The sequence below is a fragment of the Pan paniscus genome, chromosome 3 (genome assembly GCF_029289425.2).
Source record: "Pan paniscus chromosome 3, NHGRI_mPanPan1-v2.0_pri, whole genome shotgun sequence".
Taxonomy (NCBI): domain Eukaryota; kingdom Metazoa; phylum Chordata; class Mammalia; order Primates; family Hominidae; genus Pan; species Pan paniscus.
The window spans coordinates 52,928,671-52,941,156 of record NC_073252.2 but is presented as its reverse complement, the minus strand read 5'-3'; the positions used below and the strand labels follow the sequence as shown (position 1 = coordinate 52,941,156).

Here is a 12,486-nt window from a genome sequence, read left to right as displayed (position 1 = left end):
TAGGTTTATATGTTTATGGGGTACATCAGATACTTTGATACAGGCATGCAATGCAGCATAATCACATCATGGTAAATGGGGTATCCATACCCTCAAGCGCTTATCCTTTGTGTTACAACAATCCAATTACACTTTGTTATTTTAAAATATACACTTAAATTATTATTGGCTATAGTCACTGTGTTGTGCTATCAAATACTAGGTCTTATTCTTTTTTTTTTTCTGAGATGGAGTCTCACTCTGTCACCCAGGCTGGAGTGCAGTGGCGGCATTTTGGCTCACTGCAAGCTCCGCCTCCCAGGTTCACGCCATTCTCCTGCCTCAGCTTCCCAAGTAGCTGGGACTACAGGCGCCTGCCACCATGCCCGGCTAATTTTTTGTATTTTTAGTAGAGACGGGGTTTCACCATGTTAGCCAGGATGGTCTTGATCTCTTGACCTCATGATCCGCCCACCTCGGCCTCCCAAAGTCCTGGGATTACAGGCGTGAGCCACCGGGCCTGGCCCAGGTCTTATTCTTTCTGTTTTTTCGTACTCATTAACCATCCCCACTCCCTATCCACCCCCACTAACCCTTCCCAGCCTCTAGAAACCGTCCTTCTACTGTCTAGCTCCGTGAGTTCAATTGTTATAATTTTTAGCTCCCACAAATAAGTGAGAACATGTAAAATTTGTCTTTCTGCGCCTGGCTTATTTCACTTAATATAATGATCCCCAGTTCCATCCATGTTGCTGCAAATGACAGGATCTCATTATTTTTTATGGCTGAATAGTACTCCATTGTGTACCACATTTTTCTTTATTCATTTGTCTGTTGATGGACACTTAGGTTGCTTGCAAATCTCGGCTATGGTGAATAGTACTGCACTAAACATGAGAGTACAGATATCTCTTCGATATCCTGATTTCCTTTCTTTTGGGTATATACCTAGCAGAGGAATTGCTGGATTGTAGGGTAGCTCTATTTTTCATTTTTTGAAAAACCTCCACACTGTTCTCTATAGTGACTGTACTAATTAATATTCCCACCAACAGTGTACAATGGTTTGTTCCCTTTTCTCCACATCCTTGCTAGCATTTGTTATTGCCTGTCTTTTGTATATAAGCCATTTTATCTGACGATCAATGATGTTGAGTACCTTTTCGCATACCCGTTTGCCATTTGTATGTCTTCTTTTGAGAGATGTCTATACAGATCTTTTGCCTTTTTTGCCTTTTTTTTTTTTTTTGAGATGGAGTGTCACTCTGTCGCCAGGCTGGAGTGCAGTGGCAGGATCTCGTCTCGCTGCAAACTCTGCCTCCCAGGCTCAAGCAATTCTCCTGCCTCAGCCTCCCAAGTAGGTGGGACTACAGGCACATGCCACTATGCCCGGCTAATTGTTGTATTTTTAGTAGAGACAGGGTTTCACCACGTTGGCCAGGATGGTCTCCATCTCTTGACCTTGTGATCTGCCTGCCTCAGCCTTCCAAAGTGCTGGGATTACAGGTGTGAGCTACCATGCCCGGCCCTTTTGCCCATTTTAAAATAACATTATTAGGTTTTTTTTTCCTATAGAGTTGTTTGAGCTCCTTATACATTCTGGTTATTAGTCTCTTGTCAGATGAGTAGTTTGCAGATATTTTCTTCCATTCTGTTGGTTGTCTCTTCACTTTGTTGATTGTTTCCACTTCTGTGCAGAAGCTTTTTAACTTGATGTGATACCATTTGTCTATTTTTGCTTCGGTTGCCTATGCTTATGGGGTATTACTCAAGAACTATATGCCCACACCAATGTATTGGAGAGTTTCCCCAATGTTTTCTCTTAGTTTCATAGTTTGAGGTCCTAGATTTAAGTCTTTAATCTATTTTGATTTGATTTTTGTATACGGCAAGAGATAGGGATCTAGTTTTATTCTTCTGCATATAGGTATCCAGTTTGCCCAGCACCATTTGTTGAAGAGACTGTCCTTTCCCTAATCTATGTCCTTGGCACCTTCATGGAAAATGAGTTTACTGTAGGTGTATGAATTTGTTTCTGGGTTCTCTGTTCTGTTCCATTGGTCTATGTGTTTGTTTTTATGCAGTACCATGCTGTTTTGGTTACTATAGCTCTGTAGTATAATTTGAAGTCAGGTAATGTGATTCTTCCAGTTTTGTTCTTTTTGCTCAGGATAGCTTTGGCTATTTTTTTTTTTTTTTTGTGATCCCTTATAAACTTTAGTATTATTTTTCCTATTTCTGTGAAGAATGTCATTGGTATTTTGATACAGACTGCATTGACTCTATATATTGCTTTGGGTAGTATGGACATTTTAACAATATTCATTCTCTTAATCCATGAAAATGGAATATCTTTCTTTTTTTTGGCTTTCTCATCAATTTATTTCATCAGTGTTTTATAGTTTTCATTATAGAGATCTTTCACTTATTTTGTTTAACTCCTAGGTATTTAATTTTATGTGTGGCTATTGTAAATTGGATTACTTTTTTCATTTCTTTTTCAGATTGTTCATTGTTGGCATATAAAAATGCTATTGCTTTTTATATGTTGATTTTGTATCCTGCACCTTTACTGAATTTATTAGTTCTAATAGTTTTTTTGGTGGAGTCTCTAGGTTTTTCCAAATATAAGATCATATCCTCTGCAAAGAAGGATAATTTGATTTCTTCCTTTTCAATTTGGATGCCCTTTATTTCTTTTTCTTGACTGGTTGCTTTAGCTAGGACTTGCAGTACTTGAACAATCTAGGCTTGCAATGTGACCTTTTAGTTAATATTTCTTGGAGGAATGGATATTCTTCAGGGAATGGATTATCAGAATAGAATGGTAAATATATATGTAACTACATGAATGATATGTGTGATAGCACTTTCCCACAATTGTGTGGTCATTGAAAGCCATTTTACTCAAAAAACATCTCCCCATGGTCCCTATGGAATTATAGAATAAAAACTATATACAGGTGGAGTCCCAGCACTTTGGGAGGCTGAGACAGGTGGATCACCTGAGGTCAGGAGTTCGAGACCAGCCTGGCCAACATGGTGAAACCTCATGTCTACTAAAAATACAAAAATTAGCTGGGTGTGGTGGCGGGTGCCTGTAATCCCAGCAACTTGGGAAGCTGAGGCAGGAGAATCACTTAAACCGGGGAGGCGAAGTTTGCAGTGAGCTGAGATCTCACCATTGCACTCCCACCTGGGTGACAGAGCGAAACTCCATCTCGAACAAACAAACAAACAAACAAACAAAAACTCTATAGAACGAAACTGATAGCCTTATAGTATAGGCAATCATACTTAGTAAAGCTCTAAAAAGGTGTTGTGTGATTCGGCTATTGTGTTCCTTATTCATGCATTTCAACGAATGAGTTTGTGACTGCATGATAAAGAACAATATCAATGCAAATTTTCTTACTGGTGGCTCCTCCTCCTGGCCATTCTCTTTAGTCTCGCAGGCTGGTCTCTTCCCAAGCTATCATATTCTCCCCTTTAACTCTCTATTTTAGCTAAGGCATAAATATTCAATTACCATCTTAAATGTTAATATATGAGATTAAATGATTAGAGACAAAATTAAAATATTAGAGCCATCTCCTAAATGTGCCTTTCCTCCCAAACTGCAAGAGAGATGATTGCTTATTTAAAGATAAAGACAGGGCAGTAATTAAGAATCAATGGAGGTTACAAGTTAGCAGAATAATAACTAACTTTTAGTATGGCCAGCTGCTATTCTAAGAGCTTTGCCTTATTGTTTAATGTTCACAGTAACCATATGAATAACTAATATTATCAACCCCATATTACAGATGAGGAAACTGAGGCACAAAGAGCTTAAGCAGGTTTTCCAAAATCTTCCAACTACTGACTGAAGGATTTAAACCTAGGAAGTCTGGTTACGAGTTGTTACAGAGTCCATAGCCTAACCACTAACACATACTACCTTTTTGTGTGGGAAATAAAAAAGACTCAGAACTTAAGATCTTCTGAGTACAGATGTTACAGCTGACAGAGTGAGCTAGAGGGACTGACAGAATAATTTATAATCTCATCTTAGTTACTGTACTATAATTACAGACAGAATTTTAGATTAACTAGGTCAGTTTCTAGGGTGATTTACAACCTCTTCAATGAAAAGGGAGTTGAAAGTATGAGTAATACATATTAAAATACATGTAAATACCAATGTTTCCTTTTTAAAAAACAGTTCTTACTAGATGTTTTTATATTTGCCTCTTAAGAGAACACAAACTGCAAATTCTAGAAAACTCTCATCTTTGAAATTTCCCAGAGAGCTTATTAAAAATGGAATTTGTTCATTGCCTAGAGTATTGGAAGGTGTTGCACAAATGCAGACTCTTTAGGATTTTGCATGTCTTGCATCTGGTTTATAATGTTATTTATTATGCAAAGAACACAGTATGATGGCTACAATGTGAAAATAGAGAGACAGTAGTTGCCAAGTAGGTCTGGAAAATATAAGACTGCCAGTTTGGAAAAAAAACAGAAGGAAAGGCGAAGTGCTTTATTTTATAGGAAAAGGTTTGCATTGTCAGTAGTGTAGGGATTGACAACTTGTCTTAATGTTATCTTTTTTTTTTAAGTTGGCTGCTACCATTAGAACCACTTCTTGAAAATAAAAAGTTATGTCTAGTAAACATTTATCTTATTTAGAATGCTCAAAAATATCAGACCATTAAAGCTGTAACACAAGTTTCTTTTCTAGCTGTTTTAATGGAGAGAAAGACTATGATAAACAAATTTTGCTTGAGTGAGAGGAAAGAAACAGGTCTGGAATATGGGGCATTGTGTGGGGTATGGCAGACCTTGGTGGGGTGTCAAAAGTGGGCTCTGAGAAGCATAAAGCACTAGGCAGTGAGAAATCTGAAAAGGAAGAGATTTATCCAAATACATTTTGATATTATTGCCAGGCAACAGCAAGCTAACTTTTTGCCTGCCTGCCCACCCGCCTGCCCACCTGCCTGCCTAAAGGGTAGATCTGGAATTTTTTTTCCAAGGCCATGAGAGAGAGCCTCATCTATTTGGGATCACTTAAGAGTTGTTTTGCCTAATGTGGGAAGACAAATTGTTCATGGCTTCCAGTGGACATCCCTTGGCATCAGCGAACTAATAAGGACCCCCCCCACTCAACTACCCACACCTGGTGATCCACGGGGCTAAGACTAACTCCTCCCCAACCCCACACTACCACATCATCATTTCCATTTTGTATTAGATGGTTCCTTGACTTTTCCTCCCAGCTGCAGTTTATTGTACCAAGAGTGACTATTGACCAACACTGGACCAATTTGAGCACTTACTCTACAAATTTGGAATTGAGGTGGATAAGGAGTAGAGGCAAGGATGAAGAAAGAGAAGGAGGGAGATTGATTCAATTTCTCTATGAGACAGACCAGTAATCTACACACTTGTGAGTTGTGTGTGGCCTTCTTCTGCCAGGCAGACAGGGAAACAGAGTAAGTTGGGGTGCAGGGACAGAAGAATGTGATGGTTACATAGAGAGAAACACAAATGGGAGGCACAGAGGAAATCAGGCCCACATGTCCCTTATGCTTCCATCAGATACCCCTGCAGTCATATCATAAATTCTCCTTGTTTGCTTCACTTAATTCAACTGGATTTGGTTTTTGTCACTAAGAGGCTCCCAACTAGATACACCATTTTCTCCTCTTTATCACCCTAATGCTATGAAGTTCAATTCCTTTTCTCTTTTTGAAAGAGGAGGAAAAATCGACAAATTCTTCAGCTATACAGTTCCCTTGGGCTTGTGGCCTCCATATGGATTATGGAACATAAAAACCATGTCAACTTTGTTATCTCCCATCGTGGCTGATGTTTGGAGCCATTATCAGTACATACGCTTAAATTGAAAAATAACAGTTTAAAACCGAGATAGTGATGTGAAAGCACCTGGCAGGTTGCCTTTCCCAGTAAATATGATTTAGATGCCATTGGATACCAAGAACAGAGGCTCACTCAAGTTTTTGTTTTGTTTTGTTTTTTAATAGTGGGTTTTCAGAAAGATATACATAGACAAAAAGAATCTCACCTACAACCTAAGGCCTGGCATTGCAGTTCTAAGCCCTAATTTTTCTTTTTCTTTCTTTTTTTTTTTTTTTGAGACGATGTCACCCAGGCTGGAGTGCACTGGCCCAATCACAGCTCACCGCAGCCTCCAATCCTGGGCTCAAGCAATCCTCCCACCTCAGCTTCCTCAGTAGTTGAGACTACAGGTGCATGCCAGTATGCCCAGCTCAATGTATATGTATATGTATATGTATATGTATATGTATATGTGTATATATGTGTGTGTATGTGTATGTGCGCGTGTGTGTGTGTTTGTGTGTGTGTGTGTGTGTGTGTGTATATATATTAGCTGGTCTCAAACTCCTGACTTCAACTTCAAGCCATCCTCCTGCCTTGGCCTCCCAAAGCACTGGGATTACAGGTGTGAGCTGTGGCACCCAGCCTGTAAGCCCTGAATTTTCTAGCTAATCATTCAGTAGCAAAAGTTTGCGGACCCTCCACAATTAACAATTATAGTGGGTTGGTTCCTCTTTGTCTCCACCTCTATTGCTTCTGCCTCTCCTGTCCACCCTCTATTCAGTCTCTTTTCTCTACCTCATTGTTTTCTGTTTTTTCTTACTCATTGTCTCTCTCTCGCGCGTGCCTTTTTTTTTGAGACAGTGTTTTTCCATGTTTCCCAGGCTGGTCTTGAAGACTTCTGGGCTCAGGCTATTGGCCTGTCTTGGCCTCTCAAATTGCTAGGGATTACAGACATAAGCTACTGTGCCCAGCCATGTCTCCTTCTTATAGTTTCATCTTATAACTTTTGTGTGCTGATGACCCATCATAGCTCAGACTACCCTCATTTTCTCTAAGTGTTTTTTTCCCCTCTCAGCTTGTGTGTCATCTACATCTGGCTGGTTCTTTTTTATATTTGCTCTTTTAAACTTTGAAGAGAAAGAGTCTGATTTCTCTAGATAATATCTGTTTTGGAAGAGCTCTTGCATTAATGTCCTCATAATATCCTGGTTTCTATGAGCCATTATATTGAATGTCTTCAGTCTAAAGTCATGGCTAGGAGATGATGTGGATGGTGGGTGTTATGGAGGGTCCATATGGTCTCATGATAGATCATGGCAGCTGAGTGCTGCCTCCCCAGGAGGGACCATCAACATGACTGTCTTGTTTAATATAACGTTCAATAAATCCTCCTTTCTCCCTTTCTTTCCTTTTTTATTTTCCTTTTTGTATCCAGCATAGTGATCTGGGGAAATCTCTTTTTAGAACAGGAGAGAAAGGTCCAATCTTTCACATTTATGTGGTCCTGACTCACATGCAAACTTTGCAAAAGAACACTGTGGCCTGGTATTTTTTCATTTGTCATGTGCAGCAGTTTTGAGTGGTCTATGTGAGTTTGGGGAGATCCTTTCTGGAGTCTGTGAGGTGAAAATTATTTTTACTATAATACTAAGATGATATGATCTTTTACTATTTAACTTCATTGACCTTTGTACTCATGGTGTAAAGAAATGGTGGTTAAAATTGCTGGCATTGGCCAGGCATGGCGGCTCACACCTGTAATCCCAGCACTTTGGGAGGCCGAGGTGGGAGGATCACTTGAGCCCAGTAGTTTGGGACCAGCCTGGGCAAGACAGTGAGACTGACCCTGTCTCTTAAATTAAAAAAAAAAAAAAAAAATCTGGCATCTGAGTACGACTCAAGGCAGTGGCACCAGACCATACTAGAAGTCATTGTATTTTGTCACTAGTGCAGTAGCAGTAAAAACAAAGTTTTAAGAATGTGCTTGGCAAGGCGCCATGACTAATGTCTGTAACCCCCAGCACTTTGGAAGGCCGAAGTGGGCAGATCACCTGAGGTAAAGAGTTCAAGACCAGCCTGGCCGACATGGCAAAACCCCGTCTCTACTAAAAATACAAAAATCAGCTGATTGTGGTGGCATGCGCTGGTAATACCAGCTACTTGGGAGGCTGAGGCAGGAGAATTGCTTGAACCCTAGAGGTGGAGGTTGCAGTGAGCTGAGATCACGCCACTGCACTCCAGCCTGGGCAACAGAGAGAGTCTGTCTCACACACAGAAATAGAATGTCCTTGATTTCTAAGCAGAAGAAAGGTCCTATAAGAATAAGTAAAATAAATAAATAAATAATTGTAAGCCAAAGCAAAAACCTTTTTTTTTTTTCTTGAGATAGAATCTTGCTCTGTCACCCAGGCGGGAGTGCAGTGTGATTTCAATTCACTGCAATCTCCAACTCCCAGGTTCAAGCGATTATTGCACCTCAGCCTCCCGAGTAGCTGGGATTATAGGCACCTGCCACCATGCCAGGCTAATTTTTGTATTTTTAATAGAGACAGGATTTCACCATGTTGGCCAGGCTGGTCTCAAACTCCTGACCTCAGGTGATCTGCTCACCTAAGGCAAAAAGATTGTTTTTTAAGTAGAAAGAAAGAAAGAAAAAAAAAAGCAATATCCATGATGGAGCCATAAAATTATTGATTTTATAAATCTTGACCTTGGTTACATATTTAAAAATATTCTATGTAAAAGAATAGAAAGTCTGGGGAGGCCGGGGGCAGGGGAGGGGGGGGTGGATCACCTGAGGTCAGGAGTTCGAGACCAGCCTGGCCAACATGATAAAACCCCGTCTCTACTAAAAATACAAAAAATTAGCTGGGCTTGGTGGTGCATGCCTGTAATCCCAGCTACTCAGGAGGCTGAGGCAGGAGAATTGCTTGAACCCAGGAGGCGGAGGTTGCAGTGAGCTGAGATCACGCCACTACACTCCAGCCTGGGCAACAAGAGCAAAACTCCATCTCAAAAAAAAAACAAAAACAAAAACAGGAAGTCTGCTTAATGCGTGTCTGCTACGTACGGTCATAGAATAGCTGTCACCAGGAAAAGCACTTTTGCAATTGTTTGAGACACAGGCTGAACTAGCTGCTGCTTTCACAGAATATTATTTTTATTTGGGAGAATGGCTGGCAGAAAAATTGGCAGTTGAGACTTGAGTATTTGGCAGACATCATCTCAAAAGTAAATGAAGTGAGCCTGTCACTTCAAGGAAAAAAACTTGAAATAATACAGTATTTATTGCCAATGTTAAAATTTGAGTGAAAATCAGAATTTTGGAAAACTTGTACCCACCACTAAGAGCTTGATAGTTTGTCAATACTTTTAACACTTTGCTGTTGAGATCAGTGATGATATTAGTGGATATAATTTTTTATATTATCTAATGAAGTATGTCAATGTTTGGAAGATCTGTAGAGCTCAGTGAACCAATATATTGCAGATGACTTTGTAAAGTCTTATGTTGTAAAACAATGCATGAGTAAAAAGAGCCACTCAAAATGCAATGCAAGATAGACCAGTGGATCTCATTGTAACAGAGTTATTAAAGTTCACTGTATGGTTTCAGATTCCACATTATAATTAACCTTTAAGTAACTACTACTTTTTGAGTTTTAATTTGTCAAAGAAACATTTCCACAATTATCTGAAAAGGCCACTAAAAATACACATTCTTCCCTTTTGTTTCTTTTTTTTTCTGGTGTAAATATATATATATTTAGGCCGGGCGCAGTGGCTCATGCCTGTAATCCCAACACTTTGGGAGGCCGAGGCGGGTGGATCACCTGAGGTCAGGAGTTCGAGACCAGCCTGGCCAACATGGTGAAACCCTGTCTCTACTAAAAAATACAAAAATTAGCCAGGCGTGGTGGTAGGCATCTGTAATCTCAGCTACTCGGGAGGCTGAGGCAGGAGAATCACTTGAACTCAGGAGGCAGAGGTTGCAGTGAGCCGAGATCGCGCCATTGCACTCTAGCCTGGGGGACAAGAGCGAGACTTCGTCTCAAAAAAAAAAAAAAAAGAAGAAGAAGATATATATATATTTAGAATTAGCCAGCCATAATCAGTTTAGATGATCCCAATTCTGTTGGCAACATCCAAAGCACTGCAATCAGGAGCCAGTTGAATATATATGCCTTCTTCTCGCCATCAGGCATGATCAAGGTGTTGACTTTGGCCACATCAGTGTTGCAGAGCTTCTTTATACACTGTTTGAGGTTATGCTTGTGAGCGTTCATTGTGGTTCATCCACAGTGAACGCAAGTGTGTTGTTGTCCTCTAGCTTCTTCATGGTGGAGTCAGTGGTCAGTGGGAACTTGATGATGGCAGAGTGGTCAAGCTTGTATCTCCTGGGGGTGCTCTTCCAAGGATATTTGGGCTGCCTCCAGAGTTGCAGTGATTTGGGCTGTCAGAAGGAGGATGATGTGCAGATCTTCTTTTTTTGTGGCTGTGGATGCCTCTCAGCACCGCCTTCTTGGCCTTCAAAGCCTTTGCTTTGGCTTTAGGAGGGGCAGGAGCTTCCTTCTTCACCTTCGGCGACATCTTGTGAAAAGGGCCACTCCTCCATTTTCTAACACTATCTGTGTGGGGCCAGATTTTCTTCATATGTTGAAATAAAAACACATATCACAACAGCATAAATGCAGAAGTAGATATGAGAATCCAGTTATCTTTTTTCATTTTTTGAGACGAGGCCTCACTCTGTAACCCAGGCTGGAGGGCAGGGGTGTGAACATGGCTCACTGCAGCCTTGACCTCCTGGGCTCAAGCAACCCTCCCACATCAGCCTCCTGAGTAGCTGGGACTACAGGTGCATGCCACCATGACTGACTAATTAAAAATAATTTCTTTGTAGACATAGGGATCTCACTATGTTGCCCAGGCTGGTCTTGAGCTCCTGGCCTCAAGTCCTCCCAATTTGGCCTCCCAAAGCTCTGAACGAGCCACCCCACCCAGCCCAGTTGTCTTGTATTATTCCAGATATTAAAAAGACTTACCAAAATGTAAAACAATGTTTCTCTTCTAATTTTTTTCTTGGAAAATATAGTTATGTTTTATAAAAATATGTTATTTATGTTAACTAGTAGTGGGTTATTATTTTAATAAAACTAATTTTTAAAATTTTAAGAATTTCTCAGTTCTGATTTTCAATGCTGTAATATATACTATTTACATAATCTAAAGTTCTTTGAGTTCCTCAGTGGCATTTAAGAGGTGAGGCAGTGTTGTGCTGGAGCTGGCTGGTCCTGCTCACGAAAGCCAATCACATGCATCTCTTTCCAACTCTGCATTCAATGACATCATATTGGTGCCTTGAAATTGGCCACAGGGATGTATTTACAAAACAGAAAACAGCAAATGATACGAATCGGAGCTTTTTAAAAAAGTTGCTTATTAAACATAGACCAATATGCCATTCTGTAAAAGAATCCTGAAATCAAAATATTGGTGAAACATTGGTCTATTGGCTACCTCTATTTCTCTCCTCTGTCCCCTACCCACAGGGAATCTTCCCAAATCATTATTTCATTTGTTCAATAAATATTCACTGAATGTCTCTATTTTCTAGGCATTATGCTGGGAAATGGAGATGAGAAGATGAATAATTTAGGAATGTATTTGTCATTATAGAGTTCTTTGTTTAACAGGGACATGTGATAATGGTTGTGCTAGAAGTTGTTAACGGTAGTATAATAGGAGAGAAATTTCCAACCTAGACCAGGGCATGGGGACAGAGGAGGGAATCCTAGGAGGGTGTCTGTATCAATTAGTATCCAATCAGGAGATAGAAACCACACTAAGAGAATTTAAAAGAAGAAATTGTTAACCAGGTACAAAGTTGTTAACTAGGTAACCAAAAAGACAAAAGGAAAACACTAAGTTATTACTGGAAGTAGCAATTGCAGGAAGCAGCTGCCACAATGAGGCTGGTGGAATAAAGACACTGAAATTACTAAAATTTAGAAGCTTGAGTACAGTCCCATGGAGCTGAAATTCAGATATCAGAAGATGAGGCACTGCTCAACTGGTACTGTTGTCTCTGAGGTGGGACAAAATGAGGATGGTTCTGCAACTACAGGAAAAACTGCAAACGGAGTTAAGCCACTGCTATGAGAGAAAATAATGTGTCTACTAGTGTGAAGAAATAATGCTAGGGTAAGGCTCACAGGCATAAAAAGTAGGAAGCGAGAAAACATGTAAGAAGTCCCTTCACCCTCCTCCCCGCCTTCAGTATCCTTCTAGAACACTCTAATAGCAGTACCTAACAGGAAGCCAGCTGGCAAAGCAGAAATGTGGTTTGAAGAGTTCCTAAACCAGCATTATTAAGCAGAGTTCAGAAGGGTGCATTTGCAGCTGAAAGATAATGGCTTGGTAACTAACACAGTCTATCTCTTGGCTACTCAGCATCCATATTTACCCAACTATACGTATTCAATCTTCTAACCATCGACAAAAAGAACTCTATATTTCCACCCAAGATTCAACTATCCTATATATGAATGAAGACATTTTTACCTTCTCCCAAAATGAAAAGATACAAAGTGCTAATACTCATTGAATCAATTTCTGGGATACAGTCATACCACCCATCTCTTTAGCGTGTCAGTTACTCCT

At 40.1% G+C, this 12,486-nt stretch overlaps 1 pseudogene; it reads right to left on the bottom strand.

The window, feature by feature from the left end:
• Positions 1–4,703: 4,703 nt before the first annotated feature.
• LOC134730188 (large ribosomal subunit protein uL23-like) lies at positions 4,704–10,503 on the bottom strand (annotated as a pseudogene).
• Between the last annotated feature and the right edge of the window lie 1,983 nt (positions 10,504–12,486).